General features: G+C 37.0%; 1 long non-coding RNA gene across 1 annotated transcript; it reads right to left on the bottom strand.

Annotated features, from left to right (window-relative positions):
• Window positions 1-17,939: 17,939 nt before the first annotated feature.
• On the bottom strand, window positions 17,940-19,676 carry LOC121395266. Its single transcript, XR_005962370.1, has 3 exons — window positions 19,595-19,676; window positions 18,922-18,980; window positions 17,940-18,152 (listed from the first exon to the last, which is right to left on the bottom strand). It is a non-coding gene; the product is annotated as an uncharacterized LOC121395266 (long non-coding RNA).
• Between the last annotated feature and the right edge of the window lie 950 nt (window positions 19,677-20,626).

The raw sequence follows: 20,626 nt of genomic DNA on the forward strand, positions 1-20,626 counted from the left end.
AACCATTCAAAAACTATAAAAAAGAAAAAATGAAGACCAAGAACTTCCCCTTTAAAACTTAAACCACAGTTGCAACCATAGTAGTTATCATCCATCTGCCAGCATTGAGGTTCTTGTATTAATTGCTTTCACATTATCAGTGGATGAATTCATGAACTAAAATTGGCTACATTGTTTAGCTTTTGCATGAATAAAATGTTAGTCACTCAGAGAGGCTAATTTATCAGTATTTGAATACAAAGGTTTTTCTAAACTCGATTACGAAAAAAAATTATGTGTTCAATTTTTTTTGTTACGATCGCACAGGACCTTCACGCAAAAACATATAAAGAACAATAAAAATATTTCTTTAACATCTATATACATTAGGTTTACTACAGAATGAAATATGAACAAAATTTTCCGAGGGAAAAATAAGGGTAGGTGAATAGGAATATTTAGAATAATCAGCATTATTCTACCATAGAATCCTTCAGGTCAGAGTTTTCTCTGCTGTTAGTTTACACTGTTTTTGCTACCGAAGGAGTAACCCACAAATTAATATTTATATTTTTAAATCATGGCCATCCATGAGAATATATAAATTAAACAGTAATTCTGTGTCTTATAACAAAAAAATAATATTGAAAACAAAGCAAAAATGACAGAGTCCCTTTAAGGCTCATTCACTTACATAGAGGCAGTGAGCAAAGTGTTATTACAAGTGTGATCACAATGTTTTTTCCCACAATGCAGGATTTTTTCCCAGAAGCCCAGCATGATTGCAGACACAAAAAGGCAGTTATGGTCCTTTCGTTGGCTGCTTCATGTGCACGCAAACCCATCCCCTCCAAGACCGTATGGTCCTTGTGCAAACTACTCCCCCCAGGAACAGTCAAACAAACGGATGGCACACTGTAGGAGCAAGAGAGAATGGGGAGCTTTGCGTCCCCTGTAGTTATGGGCTAATTTATTCGCCAGGCATGGATTCGCGGCTTTGCCGACTGCAAATGTTTTCAGTGAAAATTTGCAGTGAAAAAAATTTACTGCGTCAAAAAAAGTCATAGCATGTCAAGATTATTTGGACACCCATTGACTTTAATGCGTTTAGACAAAAGAGTCGCGCACATAAAAATTGTCGGATGTCAAAATTATTCGGACTCTAAGGGGCAGATTTACATAGGGTCGAATATCGAGGGATAATTAACGCTTAATATTCGACTGCCGAAGGTAAATCCTTCGACTTCGAATATCGAAGTCGAAGGATTTACCGTAATTAGTTCGGTCGAACGAAAAATCGTTCGATCGAACGATTAAATCCTTCGGTTAGAACGATTTGAAGGATTTTAATCCATCGATCGAACGATTTTTCTACGACCAAAAAAAGTTTAGAAAGCCTATGGTTTTAGGTGGCGAAGTAGGGGGTCGAAGTATTTTTAAAGAGACAGTACTTCGACTATCGAATGGTCGACTAGTCAAACGATTTTTAGTTCAAATCGTTCGATTCAAAGTCTAAGTCGTAGTCGAAGGTCGAAGTAGCCAATTCGATGGTCAAAGTAGCCAAAAAAAGTTTTTTTTTTCTATTCCTTCACTCGAACTAAGTAAATGTGCCCCTAATTGTCTTTAATGCATTTAGACAAAAGAGTCATGCGTATTAAAATTATTTTGATTTCAGTTCGTTTCGCAAATTTTCACCATTATTCACTATACTAAATTCGCACAAAGGCAAATTTGCTCGCACAGAGGCATAACTTTTCGCATTGCGAATATTTTTCCGGTTTCCAACTTTTATTACATTCCCCCATATATCTCCTTAATGTAAAGTCTATTACAAAAAAATATTAGCTTAGCTTGTAAAATATAATTAAATTGCTAACAAATTCATATATTGTTTGGCCAAAAAGCATGTTAAAATGAAATCTACAGTATATATTCACACTTAACAAAAATATTCTTTCAGCATACACAGAAATCTGGCCCATGGACAACACTTTGTACAGTGATCTGTGAAGGTCATTTACACCAAGCCTTTGTTAATTCTGGGCCAGCGAGTCAGATGTTTAAAGAGAAAATGTCAAGTTCTTTTAGGCTTCAAATGACCTTTTAAAGCAGATTGGGGATTTGTAGCTTCACACGTAAAATTTCATATTTTATATGGCAGCATTTAACAAATGATCAAATGCATGTCACAGAAAGCCTGTTATTTATGGGCTGGCATTTTATGGCTTAAAGGCAGATGTTCAGATATGTCCATTCACTTGTAAAATAATAAGTAGCTTTATTTTTATACCGTACTCTTATTAGTTTGTAAATCTGTGAATACTTGAGGCGTCTGGGCCAGGGGTACAGCTAATTTTACCTCCGAGTCCTCATGCCAAAGAAATTGTGTACTGGGTTCTATATGTATTTTCTGCTCCCACAAGAGAATTGCAGGGCTCACAGTGATTGATCGCTCAAGAGCTCAGACCTGAAAGACTCCGGACAAGATGATTTATTATGACTGGAAATGCAGTTACATGTTTTGTATTTTTAAATTAGCAAAAATATACACAAAACAAGCTTACTTGACGACCAAAAAAACAGTTTAAAAAAAAAATCAAAAGTCTGCTCTTTGAAACCATTCTAAAAGCTTAGGTAATTGGAAGCTAGAGCTAGGGTTCCATGTGATTGAACTAGAGGCAACTGCGGCATTTAGAGAGTGTGGAGGAAAAGGTACTGATATGTGTTTAGTGAATGCTTGAGTTGCCTCACATTGATTATGGGGTTTTCCTTATCCTGTGGAACTGCCCTTTCCTCACAACTTACATTTTAATTGTAATCCTACAATTTATATTGCAGAGTAATGTATAACATGGCCAGGTCAAGAGGGACCAACCAGATGTATTGAAAGAAATCCTTGTGAGCATTACTGTCAGGACCACGTGACGTCATCACGCTGGGAACGGTGGGAAATTCGAAAATAAAAGGACTTCCAGGTCACGAGTTCAATTCCCTATTATAGGAATTGCTTATTGTATTCCTGGGTGTTCCTAAATTCATTATAACTCGTTTCCTGGACTTTTGACCATGCCTGAACCTTGGACCTTGCTTCTATTCTGCCTGACTATTGAACTTTTGCCTGAATTCTGATTACATCTACTCCTGATCCCTTTTGGTTACAGCAAACTTGGACTTTATCCTGAAGCTTCGTTCTTGATCCTAACTTCTCCGCTGTCAGCCCCTTGACAATCACACTAAGGCTAATCAGTCAAGACGTAATCAAGTCAGCCCATGTGGGCAGTTATTTGAAAATTAAAAACCATATTGTTACACATTTTATACATTTGTGGAGTGGTAACATTTACAACAGTGACCCTCTCCAGTGAAAATGTGTACTTCTAAAGCTTCAGAAGGTCCAAATGATGTCAACGTTCGAAAGGTAATTTTGGTAAGGGGAAAGTTGGAAACCCAACTTTAATCAGATATCTAACGCACTTTAGAAAATCAATTTTGACACAAAGAGACAAGGAAAGGTAAAGTTGGTAGGAAAATAGTAGTGTAATATCAAACTCAAATCCAAAATAAAGCAAATGGTCTCAAACTAAGGGATACCATTATTTAAGTTACTAGGAATACCATTATTTAAGTGGCATTTCACTGGAGTAAATCTATCATCATCACTTCTGCTGGTGGACTTGTTCTGGTGTAGCATTTCCGGGGCATATAAACCTTCATACTGGCAACAAAAGAGAAAGCTGCAGTTGTTCTGTAGGGTTGGAGAGATGTCAGAGAAGAGACAGCTAAAGAGAAAACAGTTATGTGACTCGTTTGAAATGAACATGAACAAACACTGATCCTGTTACTGAGATTATGAAAAAGGCTTTTTTTCCATTTGTAACCACATACTGCACTTTGCAAGTGGTACAAATTTTGCTGTCTAGACCTATAACTCTTACAGGCTTTCAGTACTAAATCTTAAGATTTTAGCATTTCATCTGTTATGTATGTCATGCTAATGCTTATGTTCCCAATGACCTTATAATTTGATTGCTTTAGGAAGACTTGAGGGGAAGCTCTATCTTGAAGAATTACGTTTCTATGATCAGTTTGGCAACACAGGTAAAAGTACTAGAAACTTCTTTTTTTTTTTAAGATACACATGATAGAGAAAGGCTATTTACATTTCTGAATTCTGACAAATCTTTGCTAGCCTCCACATTGTTTGTGTTCTGGGTTAAAGGAAATGAATGCAAATTGGAAAAATATGGACTTTTTTTTTTTGAAGCACAAAGCTTATCAATCTGCGTGTTACCAAATATTGTATTAAAATGCTTCTTGGCAGCAGTCTGTGCAGTTTAAGAAGATAATGGAACACAAATCAAATGCAATATCTTGAACATCAAGGTGGGAAAACAATTGCCAAAGCCAACTACTCCATAGCAGTCTATACAGTTTCAGTAGGGCTCTAAGATGTTGTTAAGAAATGTGGCATTGGCCTGTATTTATATTAATATTGTAAAGTGATGTATAACTGATGTGGTTTCTATGGCCAGGTCAGGAGGGACCAACTTTTGGCCCTGCAGATGAATTGAGAGGAAAATGTTAACAAACAAAGGCTGAAGTTTAATAATGTCTAGAGATGATAGCAGCTGAGCTTCTCTGGTCTTGGTTATCACCTATTTACCCAGTACATGCTGGTACAATCACCGCCTTTATTTGATTGGAGGAAACTTGTCTTTTTTTTAATTTGGATTAATTTAGGAAAATGCACATTTGCACCCTGTTAATTCTCAGTGGAGCTGAATGAGCACATCTCTTAACTTTCCTACGAGTTGAGGTCCACCACAAGGAGCATGGTAACCCCTCTTTTGAACCAAGGCAAACATTAATATTATTGCTTATTTTTCCCGGTATTCAATAAACTCTTACACTCCTACATATATTCACATAATGGGTAAGAGTGAAAGGCTAGTCTGCCTATGGGCCACTGTCATACACTTGGTAGATCATAAAGGGCTGCAGAATCGAATTCTGCCCAAAGACACAACATTTATCTCTTATAGGTACAATATACATCCAGCTCAAGGTAGATGTATGAAGAACAGGACTGCCTTACGCTGAACACTTAGGGGGGTATCAAAATTCAAAAAAACTCTCATTTTTTTAATAAAAAAAGTCAGACTAAAGAAGAATCCACAATTTGCCCTTATTTATCAATTTAAAAATCGTGACTTTTTCACATTGTCGTATGAAAAATAGTACAAAAACCCAGCACAGACAATAATATCTTAAAATTACAAATAGGAACTCTGCCCTTGACTTCTACACAACCTCGACAGGTTGAAGCTGGAGTATTTTCGAATTTGGACTTTTTGCAGCCTCTGGGTATAATAAATCTCGAAAAGTTATTTTTTTTTTTTCAATAAAAATTAGGATTTTAGTATAAGGACTTTAATAAATAACCCCCTTTGCTTTGTACTTTACATTTCTACTTGTGTAATTGAAGACACAAAATGGTGAATGTTGCACCTTTAAATATATCCTAGTAGGTACAAGCAGTATTCAAATGGCCTTGAAATTGGCCTAGAACTTTGGCCATTTATTATAAATGAGCCCTCACACATTTAATTTTATATACATTGTGGCGTTATATCATTTATCACAGCCAGTTAACTCCAAACTGTAGGTTAGTCAAAGGGCTTATAAAATTGCAGCTGGTCAACACTACAGCATGGACTTGACAAAGATCTAACAATTTCTTATTATATCTGATGAAAACAATGGTTGACTCGTTCTGTGATTCCCTAACTGGTAGCAGGAGTTACTCTAAGTGAACCAAGACATAATTGCCATGCTAAGAAAGCCAAGGTCAGTCATTCCCAGGTGTAACAAACTGACTGTGGCATGAGAGATTGGAATACCCAAATTCCAGACAGCATAAGAGAGATACCCATGCCAAGGAACAATTGATACTCTAAAACATTTAATAGCCAAAAACCATTATTTATAAGCATTCCTTATGTCTAGGGCAGTTCTTATAGTTCTGCAAGAAAGCCTTTTAGCAAGCTGTAGAATTATATTATAAGCAGTTTCTGATAAAACATCACTGTTAAAATGGAAAGTTCCAACTTTTTGCCTAGATCAATGGTACAAAATTATGCTGTTTCACAATATATTAATTGCATAAATGATATACCATTGCTTGTTCCTCTAGTTTTTATTTTAGTAAAGAAATATTCACAGGTAGATCTCAGGGTGTTCTATTTTACTCCCATTTGGAGTAGCTTGCCCTTTAAGTTGGCTTTTATAGATATAATCAGGAAGTGAAGCATCTACCAATTAAAACAATGCGTACGTGATTATGCTCTGCTACCGCCCGTCATGAGTTTTGAACAACTAATGCATTTAACAGAAACATGCTGGGGCTGTGAAAGAAATAATTAGTTGCCATCTTTGGATAATAGAGTATTTTAAAATCAATTAACCTTAATGGGCAGACTTCTCTAATTTTCTCCTTATTTCACTGTTTGACACAATGTGTTGTTGAATTGACGCCTCACTGACAAATAGTAGCCCAGAATCCCCTGGAAAATGTAATCTTCTCCAGGAGAAATAAAATAGCATTTCATTGAATTTTATAGCTGGCCATAATTTAAAGAGGCTTGAGCCATTAACAGAGTGAAATCTGAAATTCTTTTCATACAGACTGTTTGCTAGTCATTCGTGGTAAAATCCTGTTTGTCTTTATATGGATGTAGTGGAGCTATGTAGGGTGCTATTCAGTACAATGCTTTCATGTGTAGATGTGGAGATTTTAATGCACTGGCCGATATATAAGATAGCTTCAAGAAAAGGTATGATGACGTTTTAGCAAATGAGAAATACAGCGTTACTGAAATGAGCTCTTAGTACAAGGTTGATTCAGGGACTGGTCCAGTTGCTTTCTTGGGGACAGATTTACTAAAGAGCGAAATGGCTAACGCTAGCAACTTTTCGCCAGCGTTGCCACCCGCAGGGACATCGCCAATTCACTAACAGGCGCAGACACCAAATCACTAGCGAACAGGACTGACGCTATCGTTCATTCACACTCTATCGCCAGGCGACTTTTTGCTCTGGTTCAAAAATGCTGATTTTACTGATGTTAGCTCTTTCGCCAGAGTTGCCTTCACCACGTCAGACCAGGAGAAGTTCTATGAAGCAGACAGATCTCAATCTCCTGTCACTTACATCATATCCTGTGTGTTGAAAATGCATTAAAGTTCAAAGAACGCTGGTGACTTTTCCTTTTTTAAGAGGGATTGGTTTCAAAAGTCCTAACTTACTTTTTTGGGTAAGCGGTTTTCTCCACACATTTTATTACATATGTAACATTGATTTTACAGTTAGCTCATGTATAGGGCATTACCGTTATATTAACTTTCTTGTCTTTATTAAAGTTCCCTGCACATAAAAAGTAATATAAACCGGTAACTTAAACCATTTGCAGCAAAATTTATAATAAAGACGTCCATACAACTTTAAATTTCCCGACCTATTCAAACTGACCAAAGGGTAATATCACTACCAAAGTTTCGCTAGGCACAAATGAATGCTAGCGCATCTTCGCTGTGAAATGCTCACATAGCCGAAGTAACGATAGCTATAAGTCGCCATCGTTCGACGCCCAGGAGTAAACGTTGCAATTTAGTGAATTAGTGTATTTGTAGCGTATTTGTGCCTGGCGAAGTGGTGCAATGGGTACGAAACTGACGCTGACGAAAATTCGCCCGTTAGCGAATCTGCCCCTTGGAGTCAGGAAGGCATTTTTCCCTTCTAAAGGCAAATTGGAGAGTCTTCAGATGGAGTTTTTTTAGCCGTTGGTTGGGTCAACTAGCATTTAGGAAGGTTTCACTTGGACCAAGAGGTTGAACTTGATGTATGTGTGTCTTTTTAGCCTCAATTTTATCTCAAGTGCAAAGTGCTAAACAGCATGCAAAACTGAGCATGTACTTGTGCCATTCACAAAGTTACTTTCTCCCATAAATGCTCCTAACAATTTGCCAAAGCACCAATGCACCACGCCAGCCTTTTTGATAACAAACATGCAAGTGCTTGCCTTGACACTAGAGAACCACAGAACCCTGCAGTATCACCTGCTTGGACATGGAGGTAGTTACAGGATTCCACTAGATCATTTTGTCAATATTATTATAATATTAAATTGTATGTTAATGTTGTTATTAACACGCCAGTTCAGCAGTGACACCATTCTAAAATAAATACAGGGAGAAGTGTCTCCATTGCAAATGCTTTGCCAAATGGATACTAATTTGCTTCCATATTGGTGCATAATGCACACCCGTGATTGTTGCAATTTAGGGTGCTTTGAATTTCTGGGGGGGAAATGCTTTTGTGCACCTTCTCTACAAAGATTAAAAATTTGAAAGCAGAAGATTATATTTCCAACAAGTCATAACAACTTTAAGGGCACAGTAAGTTCTTTGTGGACCTTATTTTATAATCTTCTATTTGTGTTCCATGTGATGGTAGTACCGTACTTAGCACTTTGCACCCAAGCCAGGCTGTGTAACATTCCAGTATCCTAAGTCTTTATCTTATATTTTGTGAATAATGCAATGTAGTATTAGATGTGATTTGTTCCCCTTGCGGAGCCTGTACTGAGTTAGAGAAATAATCTTCTGTTGACTTGACCAGAAGGATTACCTGTGGACACTGTGAGCTATGTTGCAGGATAGGGGGTTCATTATAAATTTCGAGGTGTATTGGAAACCATATGAATTGAATAGTTTGCCATTGGGAGAAAGTATAGAGAGAAAATTACAAGGGGTCCAATCAATAATGTAGAAAGGGATTAGTAATATAATTAGCAATATATCATAATACACATATAATTGTATTCATGGGACTTCAAGAACTAGATCTAGAATTGTTATCGTCTTGCTTATTGTTCTGCGATGGTGTTACTGGCTGGTAGCTTTAGCCTGGCTAGCCTGCCATTGCATGAAGACTTTCAACTATTGCCAACTTATCATTACCCATTACCCTCCCGTAGTCTTATAAACTACACTGGTAAATGTGGACATTTTGCATTAAACGTTATATTAAAGGCATAAGGTACTACATGTATGGAATCCATAATCTGGAAACCCGTTATCCAGAAAGCTCAGAATTACAGGAATAATTCTAATTTTTAAATACCGTTCCATGTACAATACTTTATCCTAACTAAGATATAATTAATCCTTATTGGTGGCAAAAATCATATTGGGTTTAAATAATACTGAAATGATTTTTTAGTAGACTTAAGTTTGAATGTTAAAGTCGAATTGGAATTTTCGAGTTGAGTTTTTGGTCAAAACTAGACATTCGAGTTTTTTCTTAATTAAAATAACATTCGTGTTTCAAGGTCCTTCGAGATAAAAAAAACTCTATCACTCGACCTTTTATAAATCTGCCCCTTAATTGTGTAGCCAGTGTATGGGCAAAGCAAAGCTTGGCTTAAAGGGCATGTAAAGTCTAAAATAGAATAAGGCTAGAAATGCTGTATTTTGTATACTAAATATAAACATGAACTTACTGCTCCACAAGCCTAATCAAACAAATCATTTATGCTTTCAAAGTTGGCTACATGGGGTCACCATCTTGTAACTTTGTTAAACATCTTTGCAAGACTAAGACTGTGCACATGCTCAGTGTGGTCTGGGCTGCTTAGGGATCATCATAAACAAAGCTGCTTGAGTTCTGCATGGCTGGGAAGTAAGGCGGGGGCTCCCCCTGCTGTTCATAAGTATGATTGTTTCCCTGCTCAGCAGTTAGGGACCATCTGACAATTCCTATCCACAGCAGTAAATGAAGGGAGAATTTCACTGCATACAGTCAGGTTTCTTATAAAAACGGTACACATTTTTTAATTAAAGTATATTGGAGATAGGTTTCTTTTTCATTAAAGAAAGTAAAAATATGTTTGCCTTTACATGCCCTTTAATAGCAGTGTCCAGAAAATGGCACCTGCCAGCTTGCTGTGATAGTATATTTCAAGACTAAAAGACAAGATTGAAATAATTTATATTGTGTAAGTGAAGTTTATTTTGCTTGATTAACATCATAAAATAGGGTTTGGAATTATTTCTTATGGTTACAGGTCCCCTTTAAATAAACCTTGCTATGGACTTTAGTTGCCCTTTCACTGCTAATTGCACATTGAATAACACAGTATTTTGTGTTCCATTTAATGTATTTCTTATATATAGATACACAGTGTTCCCTTTCAGCCTGTAAATGGTCACATTATAAATAATTGGCATTTTGGGAGGTGTATCTACACACCATCCTGATATATCTGCTGCTATAACTGCCAGATATTAATCAAAAAACATATCTGTTGCTCATTTCCACATACAACAAATGCATTGGACTTCACTTTGTTGCGTTATGGATTTACTCATTTACTCAGAACCTTTTGATGCAACCCATTTTATTGCAGTTTTCATTGGAACATAAATATACCCATCATTCTTTCATAACGTTTATCAGTTCAATCAGCTGTGGGTCTTGCTGTGAGTTCTGCTGTCTCTCTTTGATCCACTGCAGGCTTCTTAGATTTAGTGACAAATTGTTCCTGAATGGATTGAAGGTTTTTTTTTTTCTTTTTCAGACTTAGAATTTCACTACGCCTTTGTGTTTGTCAAGGAAACACACCACTTGTTTTGCCATACCGAGATTTATTAATACACTCGTCTTTGTTCCTGGTGAATGTCGACCCCACACATTCCATACGGTAATTTTATCGAGCACACCTGACAACTCCAAGCAGAGCTGAATTTATGAAACCCGGTCGTATTTTGTGAAGACATTGAATTTATGCTGTTTTGACCTTTACATTTCATGTAATTTGATTAGCTGACAGTAGCTTTTGTGCCCATAACTGCCTTGGAAATCATTTTCATAAAACTGCCTTCATGCTGTGCCATTTGTGTTCTCGCACACATTGTTCTTTGTCAGAAAACACAAGATTTACAAATAACACTGTGTAAGAGAAAGTTGGGGATGCTTGACTGATCAAAATAACATGTCTGAAAAGCTTAACACATTAGATCACTAGAGAGGAATATTCTCTATACAATTTTCCACCGGTGCAAAGGAATGGATTTTAAAATGAAAAGGACTTTGGGATATATGAGAAGTCCATTTGCTCTCTCTTTAATTAGTTTTGCTTATGTGAACACTTAGCCATCAGCCAACAACTACATGAGAGATATTTCACTAGTTATGTAGCCAATAGTTCTACTATTTCTAAATTATACTTTTTATGAATACAATCGCAATGGCAAGCTACGGCAATACAAATATACCACAAAAAGGCAAATAACTGGGTTATTTTGGGAACTAAGTTAGCATTTAACACAACTTCAGCAGCATGGGCACATTTCAACTTTAAGTTTAAAGGAGAACCAAACCTTTATATTAAAATTCCCTTCCCACCTACCCTACATAGACCCCCTCCCTTCTCCCCTCCAACCTAGGCGTTACCCTCAGTAAATGCCTCTTACTCTTTACTTACCTTTGTTGCAGATTCAGCGCATCGGGCGAGTTCATGGTTCATCTTCTTCGATTCGGTAATCTTCAGGTCTTCTTCCAGCACTTCGCAATTTTTGTCACTTTCAGCGCAGGTGCAGTTGTCAAAAACCGAAAGACTGCTCCAACTGCGCATGCACCGATACGCCATTTACTTCGCGAAGATTACCGAAGAGAAAAAGATGGCACTCGTGAACTTGCCCGATGCGCTGAATCTGCAACAAGGGGTAAGTAAAGAGTTAGGGGCATTTAGAGAGGATAACTCTTAGGCTGGGGGGGCAGGGAGGGGGGTTTATGTAGGGTAGGGCGGTAGTGGATTTTAATATAAAGTGCTTGGTTCTCCTTTAAGCTGCCTAAATATGTTCCCATAACTCAGCAGTCCATTAGATTCCAAGGGGTTGATTTATCAAAGAGTGAAGTTAGAGTCATAGGGATGGGCAAATTTGACCCGTTTAGTTTTGCCAAACATTCGCGCCGGGGAAATGTCGACAATGGCCATTAAAGTTTGCGAGCGTCAAAAAAAATTTGTCATGCAGCGAATTTTTTTTTGCTGTGCGTCTTTATTTTTTTTAAAACACACGACGCCATACAAGTCTATGAGCGTCATTTTTGCGGCGAAACAAGGTGAAAAAATTCGCCCATCCCTAGTTAGAGATGTCCACAGTCCGCAGAGTGAAATACTGCCCTTTGATAAATACTCCTTTAAAAATCCCATCGAAATGAATGGAGAGAGGCAGTATTTCACTCTGTGGACTGTGGACATCTCTAATTATACTCTTTGATAAATCTACCCCCAAGATGGAAAAGCATGATTCACATATCATTAAAGGGGCAGGGCTTGTGGGGGATGGCAGGGTTTTTGTGCATCATGGGCATGGTTTTGGGATAACTGAGAGTGGTCAGGGCAGATCAGGGGCACAGCTGAATGGGGCCCCATTTTATTTGTTGGCAGGACCCTCCATCCAAGGGGCCCACGTAAACAGTGAGATAGTATTTGTGGTCACCTGGGGGGTGAGTCCTGTAAACTTAGTAGTATATGGTCCAATGATTACTGATGGTATCAGTACTTTTTTTTCAGAAATCCCCCATCCTCGGCAAGACAAAATATCCCAAACCCTGACCATGGGGTTTCTCCTTCTGAGTGATGATGCAGGACACATGCACAATACATTCAGGGTCAAGTAGAAAGTAAAGTCGCATGGAGGAAACATTGGCTGCAGTGTGAAGGAAAATGCCAGATGTTCAGGTGCTGAAAACTGGACACTTAGTAACAAAAAAATAAAGCATTTAAGGAGAGCTTGAGAACCATATGTAGGTTGATTCAACGTCCATTTTTCTCCTTTCATAAAACTTAACTTGTAGGGGCAACACTACTTGGAATTTAGATAAGAAATCCAGTAGTTTGATCTACGTTAGGCTTTGTCAAAGCTTTATTGATTTCCTGGAATGTTTTCTTAACAGTCAGGTGGTTTTAATAAATTGATCCATGTATAGAAGCTGATCTGTGTGTCGTTTGATCACAACATGTTTAACTGCTTTGAACAGTTGAACATCATTTTTCCCTGCCAAGAGGTAGTACCCACCAGCAGCAACTGCTCCGCTGTGTAAATCACATTGCAATAGAGCGAGAAATTATTTCAACAATTATATTCCACTTTTAAATTGATAAATGAGCCTCAAATAGTAATAATTATAAATCATCTTAGAAGTGAATTAATGATACACTCAGAAGCAAAATGAATGGATAAAATCAGAAATATCTTATTCTAGCTGCCAACTGTCAAATAAAAAGTGTTATTTCCCATAGTGTGAAAAAGAGGGAATTTTACAATAGATTTGTTCATGTCTGTTTCTGGATCTTAGCAGCACCAGACATAGCCTTGTGGCCTAATGAGCACTGTAGTTAAATAGGAAACAATCTCCAAGCCAGGAATTTAAAAATAAGCATCTAGTTTGACTCCGACCCCCCCCCCCCCGCTTTCCTATTTTGCAGTACAGGTATTTCCGGATAAAGGTTTTCCGGATAAAGGATCTTTCCATAATTTGGATCTTCATACCTTAAGTCTACTAGAAAATCTTGTAAACATTAAATAAACCCAATAAGCTGGTTTTGCTTCCAATAAGAATTAATTATATCTTAGTTTGGATCAAGTACAAGCTACTGTTTTATTATTACAGAGGAAAATATAATCATTTAGAAAAATTTGGACTATTTGGATAAAATGGAGTCGATTAGAGACACCCTTTTTCCCTTAATTTTGGAACTTTCTGGATAACGGGTTTCAGGATAACAGACAACCCATATCTGTATATACTGTAGATAATGTTAAACATAAAGGCTCTTCCTGTTGACACTATTACAGTTTAAATCGTTTACTATTTAAAGTTTTAAAAAATCCTTTTGGTGGAAATGGCTGCTACAAATATATATATACATTTCTCTTCTAGCATAATTAAGTGACATTAGAGGGGGTTATTTATCAAAGTCCGAACTTATCTCAATATTTTCTTCGGCTTATTTATTAATACACATTTCCGAAAATTTTGTTTGCGGGAAAATTTTTTTTACAAATCTTTCAGAATTTCCACGATTTTTTGCCCTAAAAAGTTAGTTTCCACTAAAAATTTTGATAATAAAAAAAACACAATTTTTTCAGGTTTTTCACATTTGGAGTACAGTAAATAACCCCCTTAGTGTATGTAAACATGTTATGCTGGCAAGAAACTATTTGATTTTAGAGTTATTTCGTACAAAATAGACTTTCTATCATGGACATTTGCACACTTACATTAGTCTCATAGATTTAACAGAAAAAGCAAAAAAAGATTCTTTATAAGCCAGCCATGTGACTTGTGCTTCAGTAACTTGTTACTCAACAGAATAATGGGAATGTAACAATAACAGATTTTCCTGACACCTGCATTGCTAAAAATGCTCCAATGACCCCCTAATGGTAGATATGAGAATAGCACTCAATAGTAAAACACCAAACCCCACTGAGACTCCTCCTATTGCACTGAGTAAGCAAAACATAGCTTATCTGAAAGCAGTTCCATTATGAAGTGCTGTCTCTTTCTGAAAGTACGGGATAGGGCACTATAGCCTGAGATGGCTGCCTACACAACACTACAGCTAAAAAAATGCATTTGTTGATTCAAGAATAAAAATGTAAAACTAGAAATAAAACTGATGACAAATGGATAGGAGTGTTTTTGATCCTCAATAAATACAGATTTAGAAAATTCAACTAATGAAGACGTTGGTCATATCCATTGAGCTAATTTTTCTATGTAATTGCATTTGACAATTTTTGATTTTTTTTCTTAAAGTTTTATTGTAATTTTTCATGGATTGGCTATGCTATTTTCTTTATTTATTATTAAGATTGCCATTGACAAGGATCAGGAGAATGTAAATCAAGGAAAAGCAAAAGAAAACCCCTTAAAAGTAGAAGGAAGAAATGCAATAGGCAAAATTTTCAATGATATCACATAGTCCATCAAAGTGAAATCTTCGTACTCTTCAGTATTCTTCGGGGAAGCCGAGGGTTTTAAAAAAAAAATGTTACTGTGAATTGTGATGGTAAATCCATCCATCCCCATCCATGCCCAAAAGATTGCCTTTACTTTAAACGAACTGAATTTCAATAAAAAGATAGCAGCTGATAACTGCATATTTATTATTATAGTCCGTTTATTTTGATGGAAATGACAGCACTCCTATAAAGTATTTTCATAAAAGAAAGAAGATCTCTAGCACGCTGAGGGTATAATTTGGTAATAAATATTTGCATTATAATAAAAATTGAATTCTAACATGAGCAGAGAAGCAGGTAGAAGTAAATACACTTTCAGCAGGGATTTTCTCATTTTATTGAGAGTTAAGAGCCCATCTGTCAGAGATTTCCTCTGAGTTGCAGGGTTCCAGTACTACTGTTAATCACAAAGAAATGCCCTCGTATCAACAATTTATGTGATGTCTCGTGTGATTTAGGTCTATATCTGACTTTCTGACAAATTTGATTTATGACGTGATACATTTCACTTTTTTTCCCGATGACAAGTTCGAACACTTAACATCTGGTTGTGTTTTAACATCGAGGCATTGAGAATTTCCATTTTTCATTCAATTTTCAAAAAAACAGAGATGAGGGTTTGATATGGGAATAAAACCTTTTCCTATACATTGCACAAAATTGGGGGGAACCACATTCCTCATTACAAAAATGATTGTCATTGCTTCATTATTATTGGAACCTAAATTTCCGCAAAATCACAGAATCTTAGGGGGTTATTTATAAAAGTCCGAATTTATCTCAATTTTTTCTGTTACAAACTTAAATCCGCTCTGAGTTTTTACGCTTATTAATTATTTCCAAAAATCCAATTTTCACAATGTTTTCGATTTTTTTCATCCGATTTTCACGATTTTTTTGGAATTTTCACCCGAAAACTTTGGGTAATTGCACGAAACCCAGCACACATCAAAAAATCATTGGGACATCTCCCATTGACTTATATGCAACCTCGACAGGTCTGAGATGCCAGATTTTCAGATTCAGACTTTTCCATCCTCGAGGTAAATAAATTCCGAAAAATTCGTAATTTTTTAAAAGTTCGATTTTATTACGGAGTTTAGTAAATAACCCCTTTAGAGACATAGGCCAGTAATCCTCTTAATTTTCTATCAAACGTGTTTGGCCAAATCCAGGGGTCTAAACATCTTGCTGCAGAAAATTAAAACTGGAGGACTTACAGTATAAAACTTTTTCTTACTGTCGTCCAAGTGAGCATTGTTGTGCCATCAGGAATGACCCTTCTATCACTGAGGGTTCCAAGCGAACACATAAAATATTTGCAGGTATTATTTATCTTGGTATGTTTGTAAACAGAGTAACAATCATAAACGGAATTGTATTTTAAAGGGATTCTGTCATGATTTTTATGGTTTATTTTTTATTTTTAAATTACACTGTTTACATTGTATATAATGCAATTGAGGCAGCAACCTCATTCTGCCTGATTCTGAGCTTTGAGAAGGAGACAGCACTTCAGGATGGAATTGCTTTGAGACAGCTTTTGTTTCTCCCTTCCCATTGTATTTACCACGACCTAGGAATAGCTTGAGATAGCATGAGAATAACACCCAAGCAGGAAAAAACTTGGGGGAGCGCCTGTAGCAATGCAAACAAATCCTTCAGCAGAGGTGTCAGGTAGCTGCTATCTGGTTACCTTCCCATTGTTCTGTTGTTAGGCTGCTGGGGGGGGGTGATATCACTCCAACTTGCAGTACAGCAGTAAAGAGTGACTGACGTTTATAAGAGCACAAGTAACATGACCTGAGGGCACCTGGTAAAATGACAATATGTCTAGCCCCATGCCAAATTTCAAAAAGAAATATGAAAAAATCTGTTTGCACTTTTGAAAAATGGATTTCAGTACAGAATTCTGCTGCAGCAGCACTATTAACTGATGTGTTTTCTAAAAGAACTGTTTTCCCGTGACAGTATCCATTTACTGTTTGTATTATTTCATTTTTAATTTTAACTCTAAGCCTTGCAATCTACATATATGCAAATATTTTTAGTAGCACTTTTAGTCATAAAATACCCAATATTCAATAGTTATTGCCTCAAACTGCACTAAATGTTAAATATGCTTTGTAGGGTATTGTGTCAAAAAACTTGAAATCAAGGAAAACATAAAATCTGGGAAAGAAAAAACACAAAAATATTGATTAATGGAGGGCTTACTAATATAGCTATCAATAAAGTACACACATTTTTGGTCAGTGTATCCGCTTCTTTAAAAACCTATAGTATTGTTTGCATTGTGGGGGTATATATTTATATATTTGAACTTTTTATGGTTTGCACTAATATGCACTGCTTGTATCTGAACTATTACAATGTCAAAGTCAAAGTCATCTCAGCAGTATACAAGTATACAATGAGACGAGACGACGTGGCTCCAGCTAGTACATATCACAAAAAGGCACTTAAAAATACACAATAAATATGTAAACATGAAATGTGCAATATATTGGCAGAAATTGTATATATATATATATATATATATATATACATGTGTAAACCTTTAGAATTGTGCAAATAAATTAACGGTTCACAAAGTTAATTCACAGTTCAGGTGTGTCTGGAATGTAGTGGGAGGGCAGGCAGTGAGTTGAGGATGTTATTGCATATTTCTATATAAAGAAATATTGGATTTTGTAATACCACCAAATTCTTTATTTTCTTTTGGGGGGGGAGGTATTTATTTAAACTCTTTTTTTCCTTATCCTTAATTCTTAATTCTCTAATAAGAAATTAGACCAGGGGGGGCGTGGTTAACCGCCGAGCATGGCAGTCGCATAAGACCGGAGCTCCGCTACACAAACCCGGTGTCACGCCTGCTGTGGATTGGAATCATGGGCAAACATGGTAAAACTAAAGAATATGATGGTGAGGAATGCAGGAGCGTTAAAGCGAAAGACTCACAGCGCTTATTGAAACAGTTCTTCACATCGACAGACTCTGAACAGTGTCGTCAGGGATCCAAGATGGCGCCACGGCGTGCTAGAAGTCCCGCTGATGAGTCCGACAGCGAATCTGTAAGTTCTGAACAGATTACAATTGCGCATTTAAAATCCCTTCCTACTAAAACGGACTTAGCTGACATGATTACACAGTTTAAAAGCACGTTGAAGGAGGAAATAGCTGGCATAAAAACGGAGATGGCCTCTCTACACTCACGTGTTCTAGAAATTGAAACTAGAAATGACTGTGTGGAAACTACGGTGGAGGCCCTGACTGCTGCTAATACGCATTACACAAAAGTCATTGCCACGATGCAGAGGAGATTGGATGATTTGGACAATAGAGGGAGACGCAATAATCTCCGTCTCAGGGGAATCCCGGAACAGCCTGAAGGGGAAAACCTTATGGACATTGTGTCGCAACTATTTCGGCAAGTGCTAGACAAGCCAACTTCATTTGATATTGATTTGGAAAGAGCACACAGAGCACTCAAACCCAGGGGTACCCCCAAGGATAAACCCAGAGATGTTATCTGTTGTATTACCAGATTTGGTCTGAAGGAGGAAATTCTAGCTAAAGCTAGGAAATTGAGATCCGTTTCCTTCATGAACTCGGAGGTTATTATCCTACAGGACCTCTCCTGGTACACATTACAGCAACGCAGATCTATACAACCACTCCTTCTGAAGCTGAAAGACAAGGGGCTTCTATATCGCTGGACGTATCCCTTTGGTGTACAAGTATCCAAGGAAGGAAGAACGGCATCGCTCTCAAATCCTGATGACGTATCCCAATTTTGCAAAATATGTGAAATTGAGGAACCAGACCTGTCAGAATGGGAAAAACTTACATTGGCTCCTGCTATCCCGGAACTGCCCGATAAAGAAAGCTGGACTGACGTATCCACACCTAAAAGTAAGAAGAAAAAGAACAAAATGACACCAGAAAAGTGCCACAAACCGGACGGCTGACAAGAACAATGGACATTCTCTATTCTCATCCACCCTAACCAGGGTTATGGTATTTTTTTTCTCATGTCCTTATTTATTTTAATTTTTTTTTTTTCTGAGAAGTTCCTTATTGTTCAGGTGACTGCTATGATATGTGAGTGATTCTACTCAACGTTGAAATTCTTTTACAGTTTTTGTAGCATATTATGGAGACCTGCTTTAGTCATAATCTAGTAGTTCACGTTAGGCCATACTTATACTTTTTATTGATTTGTACACCGGGTGTGGCGACAGCGAGCCCACACAGCCATGGTTATGGTGATTACCACCCCCCCAGGGGTTTCCGACAGACCTTTTCTGTCGATTCCTAGCCACTCATGTAGAGGGCTCCTATTACCCCAATACTATTTTGATTTGTTTACGTTAACTAAGTTTAATAGATGTTTATTTTTCGGTTCTACTACCATTGTACCAAGCAGTGCTGCAACGACTAATTTGATTTTTGACTACTTTCAGACCATACTTTTTGCTAGATTGCGGAAATTTTTTGCACATGCTAAGTCTCATACTTACCTGATTAACAATGGCTGAAGTCAATGTAATATCCTTGAATATCAATGGGCTGAACATTCCTGAAAAAAGGAGTAAACTGTTTAGGGAAATGTATAAGCAAAAAGCACACATATTAATGTTACAAGAAACCCACCTTAGAGGACAAGATAATGTACTAGAGAAGTTTAGTAATTACTCTCAATGGTTTTTAAGCAACAATCCCGATACTAAAACTAAAGGTGTGGCGATAGGTATACATAAGCATATTACCTACCACAGTTCTGCTACTATTAAAGATGAGGAAGGTCGGTATGTATTTACTAAGGGCACTTTATTCAATACCAAATGCACATTAGGAAGTGTCTACCTTCCTAATACACACCAGGCTGATTATTTACTCAAATTGCTACGGACTTTAGAAGCCTTTGCTGAAGGCCTAATTTTGATAGGAGGTGACCTGAACATGGTCTTGAATCCTTTATTGGATAATTCAAAAGGCATCTCGCCATTACCGTTTGCTACTTTGAACAAGGTGAAGAGAACTCTCAGTCGTGCTAGACTAGTAGATACGTGGAGATGCTTTCATGAAAATGAAAAAGATTATACTTTTTTCTCTAATGCTAGACAAACTTATTCTAGGATAGACTATATTCTGATGTCACAACAGTATCTTGATTGGATTTCCTTCTCAAAAATACATAATATTATTTGGTCTGACCATGCCGCAGTACAATTAAAATTGCGGATACCCCACAAACCATGTACTCCTTGGAGGTGGAAATTGAATGAATCACTACTGGATGATATAGATTGTATTACGGAACTCCAAGATACTTTATCAACTTATAGAGAAGCCCTACAGACTGATCCAGCATCATTACATTCCAAATGGCAGGCATTAAAGTGCTTGGCAAGGGGAATTTTGATTAAACATGGGTCCAGGTTGAAAAAGGCTAGACAGGAGCAGACACAAAAATTGATGGATCAGATTTTACATTTGGAGGAGAAACACAAAATTACCCAATCTACTGATTTACTGCACCAACTGACATT

Source organism: Xenopus laevis, chromosome 6S (assembly GCF_017654675.1).
Source record: "Xenopus laevis strain J_2021 chromosome 6S, Xenopus_laevis_v10.1, whole genome shotgun sequence".
Classification (NCBI taxonomy): domain Eukaryota; kingdom Metazoa; phylum Chordata; class Amphibia; order Anura; family Pipidae; genus Xenopus; species Xenopus laevis.